A 22,257-nucleotide genomic window follows, 5' to 3' on the forward strand; every position below is an offset into this window, starting at 1 on the left:
TTCTTCGCTTGAGAAGCATTCAGCTTTTCCGCCAACAAATTCCGCCGTGTAAATAGCGATCTCGCGCATCTCGCTCTTAAAGGGAATGGGAGATGACACTCAGATTGGTTTATTGAATGTTACGCTAATTACTTATTAAGAGTAATGGACCGTTTTTCCATTGTTAAAATAGCAAAAGTGGATTTGGACATGCCCTGAGTGCACCTGCACTGTGCGCTTAAAACTTTGTTTATAGATCGTTAAAATAGGGCCCTATGTATTAGTCACTGAATCATTCACTCAACTAATTAGTTCAAAGACACTGATTCATTAAATAACAAAACAAGTGATGTGCTGAGTCATTGAATCATTCCCTCAGACAGTTCATTGAAAACACAAATTTATACATTACTTATGGGAGACTGTCTTTATGAATCAATTGCATCATTCACTCAACTGATTTGCTATGATTTGTCATAGCAAATGACTGATTCATTAACAAAATAAGTAATCAATCTGAGTCATTGCTTTGTTCACTCTACTGAATTGTTCAAAAAACTGATTTGTTTAGGCACAAAATGAAACAAATGACTTTATTTTTGAGTGAGTCACTGAATCATTCATTTAACTGATTTCTTTAAAAACACTGATCCCCCATATGTTGCCTTATGTATGCTATTTGCTATTTCCAGCCATAAACACGCTCATTAACAACGTCATAGCTTTATTTGCAGGTAAATTTGTGATGTGGTAGCATTAGCTCAGTTGTGTGCATCATAACCTTAATCGCAAAAAACTAAAGCTGGCAAGTATGAATATGACACAAAAATATGTTTAAATATGTTTATGAAAGTAAAAGTCTCAGGTAGCGAGTATCAGCAAATGTGACTTATACTGTATATATACCGTACACATAGCTTTTATGGTACCTCATGCAAAGATGTAAAAAATGGCAAAAGACAAGGTTGCATATTTTTCAAAATGGCAAACAATCTATAACAGAGACACCTACATTAAGAGAAAAGGCTAGTAGCATTTACACGGTTCCCTATGGGGCCCTATGTGAGTGCAATGCTAATGATAGGATCTGTCTTCATCAGGGTCTCCACGTTACTCCGTCTCTGGGAGGAGTGCTCTGGACCGCTTGTTTCTGTTTACACAACAACATGTGTATTTAAATTGATGGAAAATTTGGCAAGATGCTCAAACCTGAAAGGTAAAGGGCGTGAGTTAGTGACTTTAAATAATGTTACCTTGCACACAAGAGGACAGGTATAAATGTATCCAGACCACAACACTGCACATGCAAGATAATACACACTTCTCGTGCTTGTGTTTGCAGCTGGAGATTCAAGAAGAAGAAGTAGAAGAAAAAGATCTTGAATATTCATGATAATAATTGTGGTCCCAAGATTAATTTCAAGCAAACACAGAGAGTCTTAAAGCAATGTTTTGTTTTCAAAGGAAGATGATGTAGTATCATCACATACATAAATCTTAATCTACTTTCATCTTTATCTCTATCTTCAAGGTTTTCCCCCGAGGAACCTGTCTAAACACACTGGTGCATGTCATGCTAGAAAACAACATCCAACATTTGAAACATTCAAACTTGCTGTGACAAAAAAATGAAATATCTTTAAATCGCTGCTCTGTGTTCCAAAACTATTCAGGGAGGGAAAAAAAAGAAAGAAATAATGCCAAAGTCTGTTTCACCTATTGACGTTCTTTTCTCTGAACGATATTTTGAACAGCATGCGTTTCTGCGGAACATCTCTCTTCTCCCAGTTGCCCTCCAACCATCCGATTTTATAGTTGGTAGAGAAACCTGAACACGGCTCATGGGCATGCTGGGAAATGAAATGCAACACAATGAAGAAGAACAAAAAGTGAGGAGGGGTACAAATGAGAAAGATTCAAATGACTATAGAACTTCTATAGCTGATGGCAAGGTCAACTATGTTTATAAAAACATAAATTACACATATTTAATTTAGTGAAGACAGAAATTGTGGGTTTGAATTGAGACCATGTGTCCCCCTGAGCAGTCTGATAAATAGAGCAGTTGAGAGCTGAGGCTGACTTGGAGGACTTGATCATTAATTCTTCTGCTGGTCTTAATTGGAGCCCAGTAGGACTTCTGTTTTAAAGCAGCGCTAGCCCTCAAACAACACACAGAGCGAGCCAGACAAAGAATCCGGCAGAACAAAGCCAGATCCCAAATCTGCTACTGCATATTTGCTGCAGGTGAGTCGAGGCAGACCGGACCTTCTTTTACGTTTGATTTCATCTTTTTTTTTTAATCATACTACAAGTTGAGATACTTAAAACTCAATTGTTAATCCTGTACTTACAAAATTTGCATAAAAGAAAAGTGTGATTATAAAAAAAAAAAGAAAGAAAGAAAAAAATCAATTTAACTATCTTATTGCATGATTTGTTACTGACTTTCATATTCATTTGACACCAGGGTTACGTGTCAGCGCTTTATGTTGTTATAATTATAACATGCATACAAGGTTGGAAGTTCAACAAATCAATCAATATACTACTGTGAATGTAGTTGTTAAAAATGTCATTCATATCAATTCATGCATCACTTAATTTCATTGTAACATATACAGTAGGCCTGGCCTACAGAAAAGAACATTTATGTTTAATCTATCTAATATTGTATTGGTCATACTATACAATGATTTCTAACTTGCCTTGGTTGAATAATACAGAACATTAAAAAATAATTGCATATTAATCGCAATCGCACTATTGGTAAAAAAAAAATATATATATATATTAAATTGGATTCTTTTCCAAGATTGTTCAGCCCTACGTCCATACATCCATCCTTCCACTCTATAATTCTATCCATATATTCCATCCATTCATCCATTTACATACTCCATATATCTATACATCTATTCTTACTGTCCTTCAATCCATCCATCCATCCAATCTGTTTATCATCTGTCCATCCATGGATGCATCCATCCTATCAATCCATCCATCCATCTACTGTATATTATTCGCTCTGTCAATCAATCCATTCATTTTTCCATTCACCCATTCATCCACTATCAATCAATCATCCATCCATGCATCCAAACATATACTCCATCCATCCATCCATCCATCCACTCTATTAATTCATCCATATATTCCCTCCTTTCCTCCATCCATCCATCCATCCACTCTATAAATTCACCCATATAATCCCTAATTTCCTCCATCCATCTATCCAACCATTCTATCAATTCATCCATATAATCCCTCCTTTTCTCCATCCATCCATCCACTCTATCAATTTATCTATATAATCCCTCCTTTCCTCCATCCATCCATCCATTCATCCACTCTATCATTTTATCCATATAATCCCTCCTTTCCTCCATCCATCCATCCATCCATCCATCCATCCATCCATCTATTCACATACTCTATGTATCTATACATACATTCTTACTGTCCATCCATCCAAAAAACAAACAAACAAACAAATAAACAAACAAAAATCGTGAAGCTTAAAACTATGACAAAGTCTACTGCATGACAGTCCCAAATGAAAATAAACCCAGCGATTAGGCGTCCAAACTCATTTAGGTATTTACAATGTGCTGGTGTTGTGCTTTGCCAAACCAAAGGCCCTGCTGTTGAAGTCACATGGGCCCATGAATGCAGAAGTCCACACAAAGACAGAGTGCATCACAGTCTGCTCTTTCTTTCTCTTTGGTCACCAAGCCATTCTCTCGACTACGCCACACACAACTGGGGCTTGTTCATGGATAGGGCTAAAGAACAAAATTTACACGAGAAACAAAACCCGAGCTGTGCACTGGCTGTACACAAGCTGAGTGAGAATAACAGACCCCCTTTGAGAGGACAGGGAGCTTCCAGTGCAATGGGTTCACAAAGGTTACGAGTCCTTGGGCATAGAGGGGTCCTCTGCTAATGTTTTGAGGTGTGGTGGGAGTGGTCATATAGTAAGATGGTCATGCAGGCATGCTGAGAGTGTGGTGTTATTTACAAGCACACACTGTCCTCTGTTGTCTCCTACACACTCTGGCAGTGGCCCCAGGACAAGGGCGACTGGTAAACATACTACTGAGTCTGTACAACAAAGGCTTGCCGCAGTGAAGAGTTATACTGGCTGACCGGCCATAAACTTAATGAAGAGATTAGCATGGTGCCATGGACACAAATTCAGATCATGAGGTCTCTTCAGTGGGACAGTGGGTTTTTGTCATTGCCTTTTTTATCATGTTCACCATCACATCGTAAGTTCGTCATTACAGTGCACAGCATGGCTGTTGTAAACACAAATGTTTTTGTCAGTTTCAACAACTCTTTTATTACCAGGGATATTCTCAGTATTTTGATGATAACCATGAGACTCTGAGTACAGTCCATGGGTCAATGGAAAATCAATGTTTCGACTTGTTTTGTGATAAAGAAATATATATTTTCCTATACATTTTAAAATAGTAATTATAAAATTATGAAAAAACAAAACAAATTTATGTCCCTTTTAATGTATTTTTACAATGGTTTTGCTGTTTCTTCAACAACAACGTTTTCTTTTCAAGAATTGTAATGGCATTTTATAATTTACTGTTCTAATTCAAGGCTTAACACTAACCATTATACATTTGAGCTTAAAAATAACTTCTTACAAAAATATGAAAATGTGCATTCAAGTAATAACATGTATACAACCTCTAATAAATAAATAAATGCAAAAAAACACCAAGTTGTTGAGCTATAAACCTCACAATCTTCTTGTACACAAAAGCTAGCAAACAGATTTCCAGCTACCATCTTCTACTGGAACACTTTAAAGGCCAATACTGTTCACATCCTCAATGAATCAATCTCAGATAAATCATTTTTAAAAGGATTGGGAAGGACCGTAGCGACTTCCCTTGACCATAAAGCAGCCTGATGTCCTTTAAAAAAACAAAAACATTATCACTTTACTGCCAAACACACAAAGACCTAGACACAGAGCTGATATAAAAACGAGCCAAGCACAAACACACAGACCAGAGGTCAAAGGCTGTCAGTGCGGGACATGAAATCACATCCTGACACAAATGGACACAGCGAATCCACTTCGCCACACGTCCCCCCCACTTACTTACAGGCCTGAAGATGCTAACTGAATTTCCTGTGATGGCTAATCCATCCATCATGACCACCAGGAGCTATGAATCAAGCATCCAAATGGTCACGGGAACAGGTCTCAGCGTCCCCACTTAGGGCGCCATCTCTTCGTATCTCTAGCCTTTTTGCGGAGTGAAAGGATTGATATGATGGATACTGGAGGAAAAATCAATACCATGAAAACAGAGAGAACATCAAGACTGCATCTTGAAGCATCCAGCACTGTAAATAACCAGGTCGCACATTAGTTTTAGAGCATTATGATGCTGAGAGAAGAATGCCAAGTCCTCTCACATCGGAAGTCATTAAATTAGCTATTCTTACCAGACTGACACAAGCCAGGAAGTATGTGAGCGAGAGGACCAATTATTTGCCCCGAATGACAAATGGACCTCCAGTGTATAATAGAGACATGCTATAGATGTTCAATAAAAAAAGAGCTGTACAATGAGATGTTCTAATAAGAGTTTTTCATCTGTGCAGCACCTTTATGTTATCTGCAGCAGTGATTTATCATGGATGTGCAATTGCTTTGATATTATCCTGATATATAATGTCCATGAGATGTTCAATATTTATAATCTGTGATTGAGTCTGTGTGCATTTGCAGTCAGGTGTATGTGTGTGAGTTTAGTCTGGATGCAGATCGCACACCGAAATGAAGAGTCCTGACTGAAATCGCCAGTTCCAGTTTGACTGGTTTGTACAGCTTAAGGCCCAAGTATACTTTTATACATATATTTTTTTATGCGTACACTATTGTGCGCACACAGTTGAATGCATAACCTTTCAAAGTATAGTCCATTTGAGGTGTACACAAATGCAGGTGGTCAACACATGAGCCCTAGAAAGCTTTATTTGTTGTGTGGCATCTGCTATATTTTTCTTTAGAAGATATGATCGATAAAATGTCTTTGTATTCTTTTAAAGTATCATTACCCGCTTGTCAATGCAGCCATTTGTTTTTGTTGCAGTCTTTGCAATATTTCTTTATCTTTATCTCTTAAGTTTAGTTTTCTACTGTGAAACAACAGCTTAGGCCAGTGTTGCCACCTTGTGGAACAACTGATTAGTGCAATGCAAAGTACTGTATGCGCGGTTACAAAATTTGGATGGCAATGTTGTGACAATGATGTGAATGCATTGCTGACTTCACAATAGAACAAAGAAGACCTTTATGTCCAAGTCCAAACCAAGTAGCTTTCTGTTAGTTAAAAACAATTTTTTTGTGAACAGTTTAAACCTGATGTGAACATCATTCACCATCACTAGAAATTACAGTTTTGCATGGATTCCTATTGAAATGACTGGACTTGAACAGCAGTAAATGTGATTTTTATCAGCTGTAAATATTAGAAAGTTTTGGATAGATGGAATTTCTAATAACAAATTCTATATACATTCATTGTCTATTTTTGTGTGTGTGTGTGGTTTCACTAGTCAATTATTATGGTATGTGTTTCATATAACTCTGCCTTTAAAAATCATGTAAATCAAAACAAACTGTCACTGGTCACTTTACATCTCAGCTAGGTGTCTTCTTATCTATCTAGGCAGTTCTTGGCCAGAATAAGTTGAAATGATGGCATGTGTTTACGGCGTGAGTCAAAAGTCTGGCTACTCTTGTGTGTATGTATGGAGTGATATTTTCCTGCGGCTGTTATGTCTCTTAGACTGATTGGCAGTTGTATGACAGGTGTGGGAGTTCAAGAATGTGCTTAAAAAGAGTGAGAGAGCTTTTCTGGCTCTTGTTTTGACAGATAGTAGTTCTTGTGTTATCTCTTCGGCTGAACCCACAGGTGTTTTCAGATGCTGCTCATGTCCTCTCCTCTAAACACCAGTCGAGGCAACGGCCTCCATTCTCCCTGTGCTGTAGCATGATAGCTATTGGAAATGGCTCGGTAGATCACTGGGTTATTATGACAATATTAATTCTCGGCTCATTTATCTACGACTGTTTAAAACATGGCAAATGGTGGAGCTTCAAAATTAAATCACATCGATACCTTGATTTAAAGCGTTTTGGTGGAGAGTGTTTTCCAGTTTCACAAAGTACGATGTGCGACGTGAAAGAAAACCATTAAAAACGTTGACCCACACGGATGAACGCTATAATCACACCATAACTCAGTGGAAAGAAGGGACACAGATCATTTATTAGTGGCCTCGCTCCAGACCAAACAAATGCAACCTTCTTAATGTTTTCTAAAATCTATATAAATCAACGTATAGAGCTTTACAGCCATGACCTTTTAACCTTGAGTTTTATATTCTCCAAACATTTCTTCTCACTAGAAGTAATATGAAACACTTTGCAGATGGCCCACTGACATCACCTTTTTTGCAAATATTTTCTGAGGCAATAACTTTGAAAAATGACACGAAAATAAATACCAGCATGGAGAAAGTTATCTATCTATAATAAACTGTGTTTTTTGGAGCGAGTTGGGAATACGTGTGTTAAATTAACACACAGTTATGTTTTAGGACACCGAGGTAGTCACAAACCAACAGGCCTGCATAATATAAACCCGCTTTTCCCGAAAAAGTGTCCTCATCTCACTTCTGACATTCCTTTAGTAATTTGCTGAGGCAGACTGCTCTCTCCCAGAGCTTTCAGGAAGTGGTTTTGCTAGAGCTAAATATACATTCGAGTGTGTTGTTTCAGCCCAAGCAATGTAAATGAAACAGGCATTTATCAGGTGGCAGGGGATTTATGGGCATAGATCGCACCTTCTTTAGTGGCTCGGCTCCCAGACACTGTGCCAGGAGGACACACGGAGAGAGAAAGGTAAACGCTATAGGCATTTCACAGAATAAATCTGAATTTAATCGAAATTCGGTTAAAAACTGGGTTAGGGTGTCTTTCCTATTAACCACACGCGGACTCACATGCTTAAAGATTTTCATAGATGAAGAACGGATCAGCGTGCAAAAGATGATTAACATAAAAAGAGATGTATGGTTATCCTTGGGCAACGTCTGTAATTAAATTGATCGAGTAATTGAGATAAATCTCTATTGAATTATGTGAGGAATCTTTGTGGAGATACATGTCTTTTCTAAGAATCTGAGGAGCAATTCCTATTTCTCATGTTAATACAGAAATCAGGCTGACTGGAGGATACTAGGAAAGAAACGTTTGGGAACGCATGATTATGATTTAGCATTCACTCGAACGAAACAGACACTTTCGGCTCCTAACACAATGTTCCTGATGCTGGAAACTTCCTATTGCACAATTATTGGACTGAAGAAATATGTTCAGCATTATTATGATCAAGATCTTGAATAATTAATCCTGAACTCGGGATTAATATTACCATTTTTAAAAGAAACATTCAGACCATTATCTCACTTTGGCCAAGCTTCATATAAACTCTAGAAAAGGTTTCAGTTATAGCAAAAAAAAAAATTTCAAATTGGTTTTTACAGACTGATACTGTAGGAGAAACATTATAAAGGTGCTGTGTTATAAAGCTATTGGAATATCATTTTGAGAATGTCCTTACTGTCAGACAGATTTCATTGGGATCCTGAAAAAAGCTGTTTCTATGGCAGCTCTAAACTGGTTAGATCTAGTTTAGGTGATAACCTTAAAAGTTCACAGATTGTGTAATACTGCTGTCAACACTCTCTCTGTGATTAGACCTGGTTTACCAAAGTCACTGCAAGCTGTCATTCAGATTTCCCTCCATTTCTAAAAGTAACAACCACATCTCAAAATCCAATCAATGACCAATGGATTGAACCAAATCCCCAGCCAAAATTTTTATTTTGAAAACAGAAGAATGGATCTGTCACCACTTCTATTTCATTGTGACTATAAGAACTCTTGTAATCACTTTTGTATCTCTTAGTCAAGAACCCTACAAAGCAATTATGCTTGAGTTCTTCACTAAACTTAAGAAGCTGCAGAGGATCACTGAAGCACTTTGAAGAGTTTTCTTAACAGTGTACACCAGCTTTATGTTGCTGGACCTTCTTGTCATGGAAGTATTCTTACAGATGTTGTTTTTTCTCAGAATGTTCCATTGCCACTGGCGAGACCCCAAACACACAGCGCACAATGATGGTATAGACTGTGAAGAGCCTGACTTTAATGAGGGCATAGCAAGGCCTCACTGAACTCTATGAACAGGAGTCCGCACACTTCCCTCTCTCTTGTTCGTCAGACAACCTCATCACTAAAACATTGGCCCTAAAGCCATGTAAAGCACAGCAATAAAAACATACAGAAGATCAAAATATTGCCGTACTCTTATGAAGGAATGGGCCACATTCTCCTCATGAGTATTTCGTTAAAATCAGAGCTAAATATTTCACGCCACTCAGCCAGCAATAATTATTCCACTGTTGTTGGACTGCAAACAAAATGAAATATGGATCACAGGGATGCAGCGTGCTGTACACATGTCCCTGTGTATCTGATAACACTGCAACCTGTGCCTCGGCTGACCTTTCTCAAGAGTTTTCAGCATTTTCCACTGACATTTGCATTATTTAATGGCATGTTTTATTCAGGGAGAACAAGACTTACAAATAACAGAGTGTGTTTAAAATGGACAGGAAGGAAAGTGCCAACTCTGCTGCCTGGACCTGACTTCTGAGTTTCTCTTCCTCCATCTTCCTCTCTTTCTTTTGCCCCGTTGCTTTAGCTGACTGACTCCAGCTGTGGAACTCCTATAGCGGGATGTGCTCTCTGACAGCTAGAGGTAACAAGAGATTTATGTGTTTTGCTATAAACGTGCAGGTGCAAATCCTGTAGATCTCACACTTTTATAGATGGACCATAAAGAGAAATGTTGTGCTGCATTGTTTTTTTTTTTTTTTTTTTTTGATCGTGCCGACATTGCAACACCCTATGAGTGAGTTTAAACAAACATACGCTGCCGAGGCAAGATGGATGTGCTACTCAATCGGGACTATGCATACCACAGTATTATATTTCAAATCACAGGCGTAAGCAAATATATTTAAGCCTGATGTTCCTGATGCATCACACTCATCATAATAACTCAAACTAGACTAACATGAACTGAAGAAAATGAATCGTCTGTTGAGTAGTGGTTTCCAGGGTGTTGCTCAGTAGTCAGAAGCCAATATTAGGGGTGTGCAATCAAGCTATTTGTAAATAATGCAAAGACAAAACCATCTGTATCTGTATTCAGACCTAACTGAATGTGGACATTTCTTTCCCCAGCTGAAAAACCTGGTTAAAGATGGTGAAGCTGGTTTCACAGCTCGGCCAAGCTGGTGTCAAGATGGTTTTAGCAGGTTGGTCAGCTGGTCTCCCAGTTTGACCAGCTAAAACCAGCCTGATCAGCTAAAGAAGTGGTCAAAGCGTATCTAAATCCAGTTTATTTGTTTACAGGGGCAATGCACATTAACTTACACGGCTGTAAATGTGCCATAATTTGCCTAAGAGGCTACTTTTCATTTATAGACCCTTGACAGACCCTTGTTAAAAAGTCCCCCTAAAACAAAACTGATTAGATCTGATTACTTTCTGATTACATTTTTCTACATTTCTAGTGGTTTTAACTGTTAATCATTTTCAAACATTAAAAGCAGGCAGGGTTAACAGTAGTAGCCTACTCAACACTGATTTCTGTCGAACTTTCCAAAACTCTTCATCACTTGAATTAAGATTATAATATTGTAATTTTAAATCACAGCCACCAAAAAATATGACTTTAGCACCTGTTTTTACTTTGAGGATAAATACAGATTCAATATTCTAACAAGAAATTGTTTAATAGCTATGATACTGTATTTGAGATCAAATCTTTGCATGACAAGGAAGCACTGGCATGATTAAAAAAAAAAAAAAAAAAAAAAAAAGTTATCGAATAAACGTGTCCTAAGCTCCTGAAACATTGGTGTTTAATATTTTAGAGCAGTCAATGCAATTTATGAAAAAAAAAAAAATGTTCCTGTGGCTCAAGTGGTAGAGCATTGCGTTAACAGCACAAGGTTATGGGTTCGATTCCCAGGGAACACATGTTAGGTAAAGAAAAAAAAAAAAAAAAAACTTTCTGATACTGCTAGCCAACTCTCTTAGGCTAATTTCATTTTCCATCCAGTGAAAGAAAGTGGGCTCCAATGTTGTCATTCACTCAGTCGTCATTCATGTGTGTAACAAACAGCATGGGATAAATTATGCATGAATGTAGAGTATTATGATTAGCGGTTTGTTTAAAACAGGAATGTACAACAGCGTGCATGGCTTAGCATGGCTTAGCATGCATGACTGTATAATAATTTATTACTTTCACATTCATGCAGACACAGTGACACATAACCATATTTTATCAAGAAGACTCAAATCTAATAAATCAGGTGAAGTGGATAGTAATTATTTTCCAGAGCTAGAATCCGGAAGGTCACTGGAGGACGTGTGAAGAGCACGGCTGCTCCTCTTCGTGCCATTCATGCGTTCGCTTCTGGATTTCTGCATTCAGCCAGCGGGACAGACGCAGCATCAGCTGGTGGGCTCTCAGGACACATAATGGAATAATGCCTTGCTAACCAAATGGGGCTAATCCAGCATACGGGGCCCAAATCCTATCACTGATGTGTCAGATGTCATCAGAGCGTTAACAAATGAAGACCCCCTGTATGGAGAGAGTAAACAGTTTACAGAGAATCGCTCGCAGATGCACGCAAGGTCAGACTCATGTAGAAGTCACTGAGAGGTGTGTTTAACAGAATACTGCTGACAACATGAGTAGCATTCACTAATGCAGCAAAACCAGCCGTATGTGCTTATATGAAACTCATGTGGTTGCTTAACTGAATTTTTAGGCTATGTAGCTATAAATAGAAGCTGAAGTCTTTGCTGTTTGCATTTGCAGTGCAATCAAGTAATCTAAACAATTGCGGTGTTGTATGAATAGAGCTTATTTCTGTGCACAATAATGGTAAACTTAAAACAGATTCAATTGTAAAGCTAAGGTGAAACCCTGTTTTGTTCTATTGTCGTTTACTCGACCTAATGTCAATCCAAACTTGTGTCTTTCTTACATAAAAAAAGAGAGAAATTAAAAAAGCATGTTCATGAAAGCAAAGAGGCTTTCCAACTAATTTAAATCAATAATTACATTACAGGATTTGTGCATAAGGATAAATTCTCATTCTTTGTATCTGCGTGGAAAAGAGCAACCAGCACAGTCAAAATTTCTTCCTCTTGAGTTTCATGGGGAGAAAAAAAGCTATTCATTTGGGTTTGGAGCAACATGAGGGTAAATAAATGATTTTAATTCTAAGGTGAGCTAACCCTTTATTGTAATAAATTCAAATGAAAACAAAGTTTAACCTTCCTGTATCTCTTTATTGTAATATGCAAACACAGCTCTTTGTGGACACTTACTCTAAGGACGCAGTTCAACAAAGAGAGAGAGAGATAACAAATATGAAAAATGTGAAGGAGCACTGCACTGAAATGTCAGCATCTAATGGAGTCCAGGTTGTTAAAGTAAGCTCTCGAAGCACCTACCATGCACACATAAGAGCTGCGGCGAATGCGACCCTTGCCCTGTGTACTCACTGTAATGTGCTGAGGATGGTGGAGAGGACGCCCAGTGCAACAAAGCTCATTTACAGCTGTATACAGTGGCGTACATATAGAGCACTATAACCTACAGCAACGCCAGACCGATCAATATCACAGTCAATACTTTATTTTTCATCCAATTTAAACAAAACGTACAGACGCCGCGAGTGCTACGCCAATAGGTTTATGAATTCTAGACATGCTGGAAATGCATTTTGGCTCGGGCTGTGACATCCCTCAGAAGAAGCAATGAAAATGGGGCCATGATCACTTTAATCATTACCTGCAGTCTGGAAGAGTCAGTCAGACCAGAACTTGAGGGTGGATGGGGGTGAATAGAAGACTCCATCTCCTAAAGTCAGGTCACCATATTCATGCAAGTTCCCACACAGAATCATTACAGGCTAACAGCAGGGAATACGAAGGCATCGCCATTAACACCTAGAAAGCCATTACTTAATTAATGAATGGCCTCAGCTTTAATTAAGTAATGAGGTCCTGTTTTATCGCCTGATGCGTGATAGCAGACTATGAGGAGATCCCTCACATACATCTAAAATCAGAAAGGAGGGCCGTTAAATGTGACAACCAGTGAAATGTCACTCTATCAAAGCTAATGAGTAATATCTCACCCCAGAATCTATTTCCTGATGAATTAAACATTTGAGATTACACCACAAACAGCTGGATACTGGCTGATTCATGAGAGCCATTAAAGACATATCCAATCTCATTTTAATCTCCATTATTCATAAAGAGTGAAACATCCCACACGGTATCTGTTCAATAATTACCAGCACTATCATGATGATGTTTAGGAACAACTGCTATGTACTGGATCTATATTTCCCATGATTCTGATGAGCCATGTGGGGTTTCGTTCTAATCAGAATGCAGCGATAGATATAAAATGTGTAGCATTTCAACTTGACAACAACGATGTGTTATGCATTCATCTGAGAATTGGTATAAAGCTTATGCTCACTTACAAGATTGCAATAACCTGACCAAAACAGAATCATCATCCCGGTAAACAACATAAACCTATCCGTAATAAAGGCGGCATAATTATTAGAAATATGCTTTTGGATATACATCACATGGTTTAGACTTTTAGACAATTTTAAATAGAAGTTCCAGTTTAATGTCATGTGGTGTAATAAAGTAAAAATACATTTTTATTTATTATGTCATTATATAATATAAAATATTTCACACAGTGAATACATGTCAGTATACTATGATATTTTTTCATATGTTGCATAATTATTTTATTGCACTTTTAATTTAATTGGGAGTCGCACCAAATTGCATTTTGCAACCTGAACTAACCTTGCTTTGTCATAAAATAATTATTTTATATTATATTATAATAATGAATTACATCTTTAAAAGACTTATCGGCTTATTATAGTTTCTATTATATAATTTTCTGCTGAATTTGAATTTGGCAGATGAAAAAAAAAAAAACCTTTCAAAAAGTAATAAACAGTAAAGCCTTATTTACATTCAGAAATGTAAAACATACTCATCATAGAACAGGTACAGTACAGACCAAAAGTTTGGACACATATTCTCATTCAAAGAGTTTTCTTTATTTTCATGACTGAAAATTGTAGTCACACTGAAGGCATCAAGGGCTATTTGAGCAAGAAGGAGAGTGATGGGGTGCTGCTCCAGATGACCTGGCCTCCACAGTCACCGGACCTGAACCCAATCGAGATGGTTTAGGGGTGAGCTGGACCGCAGACAGAAGGCAAAAGGGCCAACAAGTGCTAAGCATCTCTCGGGGAACTCCTTCAAGACTGTTGGAAGACCATTTCAGGTGACTACCTCTTGAAGCTCATCAAGAGAATGCCAAGAGTGTGCAAAGCAGTAATCTAAGCAAAAGGTGGCTACTTTGAAGGACCTAGAATATGACATTTTCAGTTGTTTCACACTTTTTTGTTATTTAAATAATTCCATATAAAATTCCACATGTGTTAATTCATAGTTTTGATGCCTTCAGTGTGAATCTACAATTTCCATAGTCATGAAAATAAAGAAAACTCTTTGAATGAGATGGTGTGTCCAAACTTTTGGTCTGTACTGTATATTCAAGGATTCAAGTCATTCTGTATATGAATTGCATTTTAATATATTTTGGAATGCATTTAGAGATTTATTAATAGACAAAACGAACATCATATCATCGATCCACTCACATATCTCTGCAAAACCAAAACAAACCAAAAAGCATAACTGCAATAGTTGTTATCTGCAAAGTTCTGAACATTCTCCATATTATGTGTGTTTATTCAATATTTTTGCTAATTTGATTCAACTTATCAATAACACTTTATTGCTTTCAATTTACAACACTGAAAGCTTTTCTGCAGATTTTCTGCCCAAATCAGCATGCGAGATGTGAAAAGAGGCTGTATATTCCATCTCAGCCTAGCCATAATGCATCAATACTAAGTATGTTTTAACTAATTCAGAGGCGTCTCGAACTGCCAACAGGGTGGAGCAGTTTTGATAAGCGAGAACTTGATGAGAATTTCAATAGCATCCCGCTGTAATGCATCATATTTAGCCACATCCAAACTTTTTCACCCTTGGAGGCAAAGTGAGTTTAATGTAATTAGGGACACGGATTCCTTACACACAAGACAGCATGCCGTGTGATAAATGACTATTCATCGGGGACAACAAGCAACAGCAGGTCACATGCCTTTTCCTCTCTCTCCCCCTCTCTCGCTCCGTCTTTCCAAACAAAAAGAACCCTCAGGGACATTTCTGATACTCAGACTATTCTGTACAATGCCTGTGTGTGTTTGTGGTTATTTCTCATGGAGTGCAGGCGATGCAACTTAGACCACCTAGGTTGTGTGGCCAGTGATTTGGATCTCTCTCATAGAATCCTGGCAAGCAGCCATTTGCGCGACTATTAAACTTCGAAAGATAAGGTCATCCAGAGACATACCAAGGTACCTATACTCAACGTGAGCTGTCTAATAAGAACATAACAGCACAGTCTGCTATAACGCTCACCACTGCTGTTCATCCAGTCCTCTTTGCTGATAAATCTGGATGAAGGGGTTTCTGCTGCCGGGCAGATTGAATCGAAATGCATGATGCAGGTCTGACCACTTTTTTTGACTTTGCACTTCTCACACATGTCGGCCGGTCAAGCGAGATGGGTCACAGGTGCCTAGAGGAAAACAATATCTCCTTTCAGTGCCGCAATAAGATTTGAGTGGAGTTACATCAAATTGCACAGGCGGAATGCACTCTCTTTCACTGGGTGGAAATGAATTGCAATACTGTCTTTAAAGGAAGGAACGTTCCTTCTCCATTGCTATCTGCCTTTCTCGCTTCTCAGAAGTTTCTTCACTTTGACCTTCCCGACCTTAAATGTAGTATGCTGAACAGATGGAATCTCCTCAAGACAGAGGTCATCTTTCTTTCTTTTTGCTCTCCCTGTCCTCCGCTTAGATCTGTCATTCTAAACCTGTAGCTGTGACTTGCAATCAATACTGTTATTGAGGTTGCTGTTGGAAATTAGCTAGCTGATTCACATCACTTCCCATTCCCACAGGTTGACCATTATTGACCTTTCCTGATGAGCATTCATTTTCAAGTCTCTTTAGGGCTTTTTGTAGTGCACTTAAATCGGGGGTTACTGTCTTTTTATACCCCTGATCAAGAACACTTTTAACCCTGGGTTAAGCAAAGTTTCACACTTGTAATTTTGAAGTCTGGGTTACGTAAACCTGATTCAGAGCACTGCTAGCAACACTTTTGCAGCTCTTAACACCAGTTTGTGGTGGCAAAGATATACAGTGTAAATCCATGCAGTGTTAGAAAGTAACAGTGAGAGTATCAAACCACCAATCACAAACTAAAGAGTGCTTAGCTAATTAAATATTCATGAGTTACTTAGTTTGAATGTTGGTGACTGTAAACACAAACTGAATTTTTTATTTTTTTTTGTATGCTTTAGAAGACATTAAACCGCGAACGTAACTTTACATAGTGACATTTTCACAGATGGGTAAAACATTTAAAACAGGTTGCACAACCATATATTATGGAAGCATATGGGTAGCAATATTCAATTTTGGAGGTAATATGCAAAATGACAATGCAATATGTAAAATGACAATGCATTTCTGTATTTACATTTACATTTTCCAATACATTTGTGCAACGTTTGGTGCTAAATGAAAATGAAAATTATGCTTCAATAATATATATTTAATTTTACAGTTAATGTTATTGTCCTGTTAAATCTGTAAATAAGAATGTTAACTCTGGATTTAGAAATGTACAGTGAAAATCTTGAAGCTTGAACTCCCAGGATTAATTACTAATCGAGAGTCAAGTATGAACAGTGCGTGTGAAACATAATTTTACCCAAGGTTTAGTGTGGCCCTTGGCTAACTATTTTAGAAAACCCATTAGAATAAAGTTAGCATTAATGCAACTGCAAGAGTCTGAATTATGCAAAATGATAAATTAATACATGATCTTCTTAGGCATTGTACTGAAATCAAACTTTTATTAGACAGTCAAATCGTGTCAAATCGTGTCAATGTACAGTATAAATGCGTGTTCTTATCAGCTGTTCTTATCTTAACTACAAGACAAAAATATTCAGACCCAATAAAATGTTATTCCTGATCAAAGCTTATACAAAAGGAGAACTGTTCTGCCCTTTAGGTCTCAATCTCAATATAGACCTTAATCTGACAAGATTTTCAAAGTTTAATAAAAGGACCTTAATTGTTACGAACAGGCTTTGAAGGTCAAAAATCATAAAAATTTAAATACATAAAAATACATGGCACATAAATTATGAATATAATCTATTTGTTTTACTTAAGGCTATAATGCTACAGATGTCAACTAAAACATAGACAACACATAGCTGGGGAGAGAATAAACGTGTCTGGATTTAGTCAATGCACATTGAAAAGGCCTTGCTTAATTATTAGTCAGACTTACACATTTCAAGGTAATTGTCCCTGTGATTGTGCATGTCTCTGTGTGAGTGCAGTTTGTGTGTGAAACAGACAGAACTAACACATAGGTGTATAGGCCATGAGGATACACTTCCAGACTGCTGAAATGTCTAAGTCTAAATCTTTTACAACTCAGAATAAATTGGCATCGCTCTTGGGGATCCAAACAAACCCTGGGCTGAAAACAAACACTACAGGATATGGGATGTGCAGGCCATCAATTCTGAATACTGATTGTTAAGAATGTATTTACCTCAGGTCTTAGACAATGGATCCCCTGGTGACTGCTTTTGCAAGGCCTTTTAACCCACAGAGGGATTATTCTAGAATTAAAAAGAAAATACTCTTTATTTCTTTTTTTTTCTATATTGCTGAAAAGACCAGGATTGCCAGTCACCAACATTTGTTGTGGTCTGCATCCTGCAGATGGTGGTGTTCTGGTTCACCAGAATGGGATCTGGTGTGTTAAGAAAGCTGTGCTGGTTGACCATATAAGATGTTGGTGTGCTGGTTCACCAGTATGGGATAATGGTTTACTGACTGACAATCACAGGATGCAGGTGTGCAGGTGCCCAGGCTTATGATCATGGGATGATGTTTTACTGGCTGATTATCATAGTATGCTCGTGTACTGGTTGACCATCATGGGATGCCGATGCGCTGGTTGACCATCATGGGATGCCGATGCGCTGGTTGTCCATCATGGGATGCCGATGCGGTGGTTGACCATCATGGGATGCCGATGCGCTGGTTGACCATCATGGGATGCCGATGCGGTGGTTGACCATCATGGGATGCCGATGCGCTGGTTGACCATCATGGGATGCCGATGCGCTGGTTGACCATCATGGGATGCCGATGCACTGGTTGACCATCATGGGATGCCGATGCACTGGTTGACCATCATGGGATGCCGATGCACTGGTTGACCATCATGGGATGCCGATGCACTGGTTGACCATCATGGGATGCCGATGCACTGGTTGACCATCACGGGATGCCGATGCACTGGTTGACCATCACGGGATGCCGATGCACTGGTTGACCATCATGGGATGCCGATGCACTGGTTGACCATCATGGGATGCCGATGCACTGGTTGATCATCATGGGATGCCGATGTACTGGTTGATCATCATGGGATGCCGATGTACTGGTTGATCATCATGGCATGCCGATTTACTGGTTGACTATCACGGGATGCAGATTATCTTTTTGACCATTACCGGATGCTGGTGTACTAGTTAATCATCATGGGATGTTGGTATACTGGTTAATTATCATACGATGCTGATGTAATGGTTGATCATCATGGGATGTTGATGTACTGGCTAATCATCATATGATGCTAGTGTACTGGTTGACAATCACAGGATGCTAGTGAACTGGTTGACCATCACAGTATACCGGTGTACTGGCAGACCATCAGGGTATGCTGATGTACTGGTTGACCATCATGGCATGCTGATGTACTGGTTGACCATCATGGCATGCTGATGTACTGGTTGACCAACATGGCATGCTGATTTACTGGTTGACCATCATGGGATGCTGGTGTACTGGTTGACCATCATGGGATGCTGGTGTACTACTTGACCATCATAGGATGCTGGTGTACTGGTTGATCATTACACCAGCACAAAAATCTGCCTTGGCCAGTATAGATTTAGAGCTGGTGTAAGCTGTATTTTTAGCAGAGAAAGCTTGCAGAAAATATGGTTTCAAAAGTACATATAACAATTATACACACACACAAAACATTAATATTAAAAGGCCATAGTACCCATTCAAACACTAGCTAAAGATTCCTCACACCAACTGCTTGTGGCGTCTCACAGATCATGTCAGACGCTGATACAGTGGAAGATGCATTGGACCTGATATAGATTGATACAGTGGGAGATTTTCAGTCCTATTCTGAGACTAGATCACTTTGAAAGAGCTGTGGCTGAAAAACACAAATCTGCGGGTGAGTGATGAGAGTGTGATGTAATTTGCCGTCAAGCTGAGAGAACAGCTGAAGCTCCTGGGAGACTCAATCCCATCGATTTATGACATCAAAACAAATGGCATCACAGTTCTATCTCTGCCTGTGCAGTGGAGCGAGGGTCATTAGACAGCGTTCACACGCACCCACAAACACACACTCACACGTTCCATACAGGTGGGATCTTCAATTCACAGGCCATTCACAAGTTAGATGGGCATACTGAACTAGACTGGAGAGCCAGTTAACTGGAGGAGACAAAAAAGGGAGAGCAAGGGAAATGGAAAAACATGTGTTTGTTAAGGGCCTCTGCCTCTGGAAAAGGTTTAGATTTTTGAACAGATTGGATAGCTGGTTCTGGAATTTGAGAGTCACTTTCATGTTAATTGTGCCACTATTAGAAAGCATACCAGAGGCCCTCAGAGGTATTTCAATTACAGTACACACGCACACGCTTACAGTAAAGTGAACACACACATACGCTGAGTAGGTTTCTCTGCACCTGTGCCAGTTATGATCTGGGGCATGTGTTCTCCACTTAAAGTTTCCATCTCATCATGGAAAAGGGAAGTGGAAGGGAAAAGAAAGATAGTGAGAGAGTAGAGAGAGAGTTGAAGGAATGCTAAATCCAGACTCTTTTTTTGGGGGGGGGGGGGGGGGGGGGAGGGATTATAGTACACTTTCATTTGGAAACAGGGTTCACTGCTCAGTCATGATGACCTGAAAATGCAGGATTATCCCTAAACTGCCATGTGCTTACGTCTGCTCATGTGTCTTTGCTCAAATGAGGAAACTTTCCTGGCAGGTACATCCGAGCGACAAGGAACAGAGCAGAAGAAAGTGGAATAGGGAGGTACAGCAGAGTTCAGGTCATTACCCAGACTCCCTTGATGTTTGGGTGCAGCTCCAGGCAGGCTGGTATCCTGATGCGTCTCCTCGATCGCTCCCCTCTCTCTCTCCCTCTAGATCTGAAAAAGGCAGAGCAGATCTACATAAGCCAGTGAATATTTGATAATCCTCTTTTGACAGCCTGAACCAGGTGAGGAGCAGCCGGAATCGGCTTGGGCTTGCTAATGAGCACCACCGGAGAACTCGCACACACGTTCATTTTACAGTACATACCTAACATCCCGTACCCAAATGCAAACACACAACAGCTGGCCGCTTCCTCGGTTACATCCGAACACTTTGTTAACATTGAGTTTCAGGGCTGGTTGATGGCTGACAGTGGGATGTCAGTGGGCGAATGTCATTGCAGCTGTCACTGAGACTGCAGCAGTGAGGGGTGTTAGAGGAGAACTCCCTAATTCACAGCAATCAGTTGGTGTGAGCTTCCCATGCCAGCGCTAAAGCCCAGTTAGGCCCATAAGAACAGCGGAGATGGCCTGCTGACAGCAGAGAGGGGAAGACGGATTTCGAGAGGACGCTGGGATACGCTGCTCATCTGTAGCATCACCCAGCTGACAAGATCAAGAGATCAGCCAAACTCAGGCTTCATATACATCCCTTGTTATCTACCTCTTATCTTTTTGTGCATCAGCCCGTCCAACCATAGCCCTCTTCAGAGTGCCCTCTGTCATACTAACCCTTCTTGCTGGACCTGCTTGTCTCATATGCCTCTATTATTCTCTTTCTCACTCGCTCGCGGTTGTAACGTGCCACAGAAATAACCTCCATTCACATAATCCAAGGTGTTTGCTATGTAATTTTCTACAACTGAATGACCCTTTGTGTGTGATCGTGCATGTACGATCTATGAGTCCACAGAGATGCTTTCTATATACCGCGCAAGAATAGCAGGATGTATAGTCTTCTTTCTCAACAACGGAAAGGTTCTAAACCTATGCTTCAAAACCAGCAAATATGAAAACCCAATAATCTGGAGGCTGTGAACCTGTGCCAACTGTTATGTAATGTAAAAACGCAACTGGAGTGCTTGTGATGTGCTTTCTAAATGCATGTACATGCAGTTTTTGAGTCAGGCTCTTTCTGACAGAGGCTGTTTATTATCATTAGTGCTGTGTAGAGTCTAATCCACAAGAGTAGATATTGATTGTGCTATTTAGATTTTTGCATAATTAATATTTGGACAATCATATTAAGTGTTTACATTGGAAAATAGATTACAAATAGATTTGAGGGAATAAACTATGCAATAGTCATTGATAATCATCATAAAACAAACTGGATAAGTCACATTTACAGATTAATTTAATAGTATTTAGCCAATATAGAACTGTACTGTACATTGCTTGACCACTATAAACAATTAGACAATTCATCTTTCATTTTATTATGATAATTACTGATAAATGACTATTGCACATTTTACTTTTCCACACATGCACATATATATATAATTCATAATTACTGCAGATGATATATTAAGTATTATATTAAACTAGATTATTTGTAGGATTAATGTTATTCTTAATAATAACAATGATAATATATATATATTGCCTTGAGTAGCTTATTGTCTTATGTAGGGGACACTAGTATGAAAGTAAAATGCTAACGTCCATGATTCGACACAGATGCACATATGTCTACACTAAGAAAAAAAAAAAAAC

General features: G+C 38.9%; 1 long non-coding RNA gene across 1 annotated transcript in view; it reads right to left on the reverse strand.

Moving 5' to 3' along the window:
- Positions 1 to 638: 638 nt before the first annotated feature.
- LOC127978569 (uncharacterized) overlaps positions 639 to 22,257 on the reverse strand; it is a 118,272-nt gene continuing 96,653 nt past the window's right edge. Inside the window, exons 4-6 of the long non-coding RNA XR_008158548.1 lie at positions 20,562 to 20,652; positions 1,696 to 1,829; positions 639 to 1,188 (exon numbers count right to left, since the gene is read on the reverse strand). This is a non-coding gene — a long non-coding RNA (uncharacterized LOC127978569). The remainder of the gene's footprint in view (positions 1,189 to 1,695; positions 1,830 to 20,561; positions 20,653 to 22,257) is intronic.

Source organism: Carassius gibelio, chromosome B19 (genome assembly GCF_023724105.1).
Source record: "Carassius gibelio isolate Cgi1373 ecotype wild population from Czech Republic chromosome B19, carGib1.2-hapl.c, whole genome shotgun sequence".
NCBI classification, from domain to species: Eukaryota; Metazoa; Chordata; class Actinopteri; order Cypriniformes; family Cyprinidae; genus Carassius; species Carassius gibelio.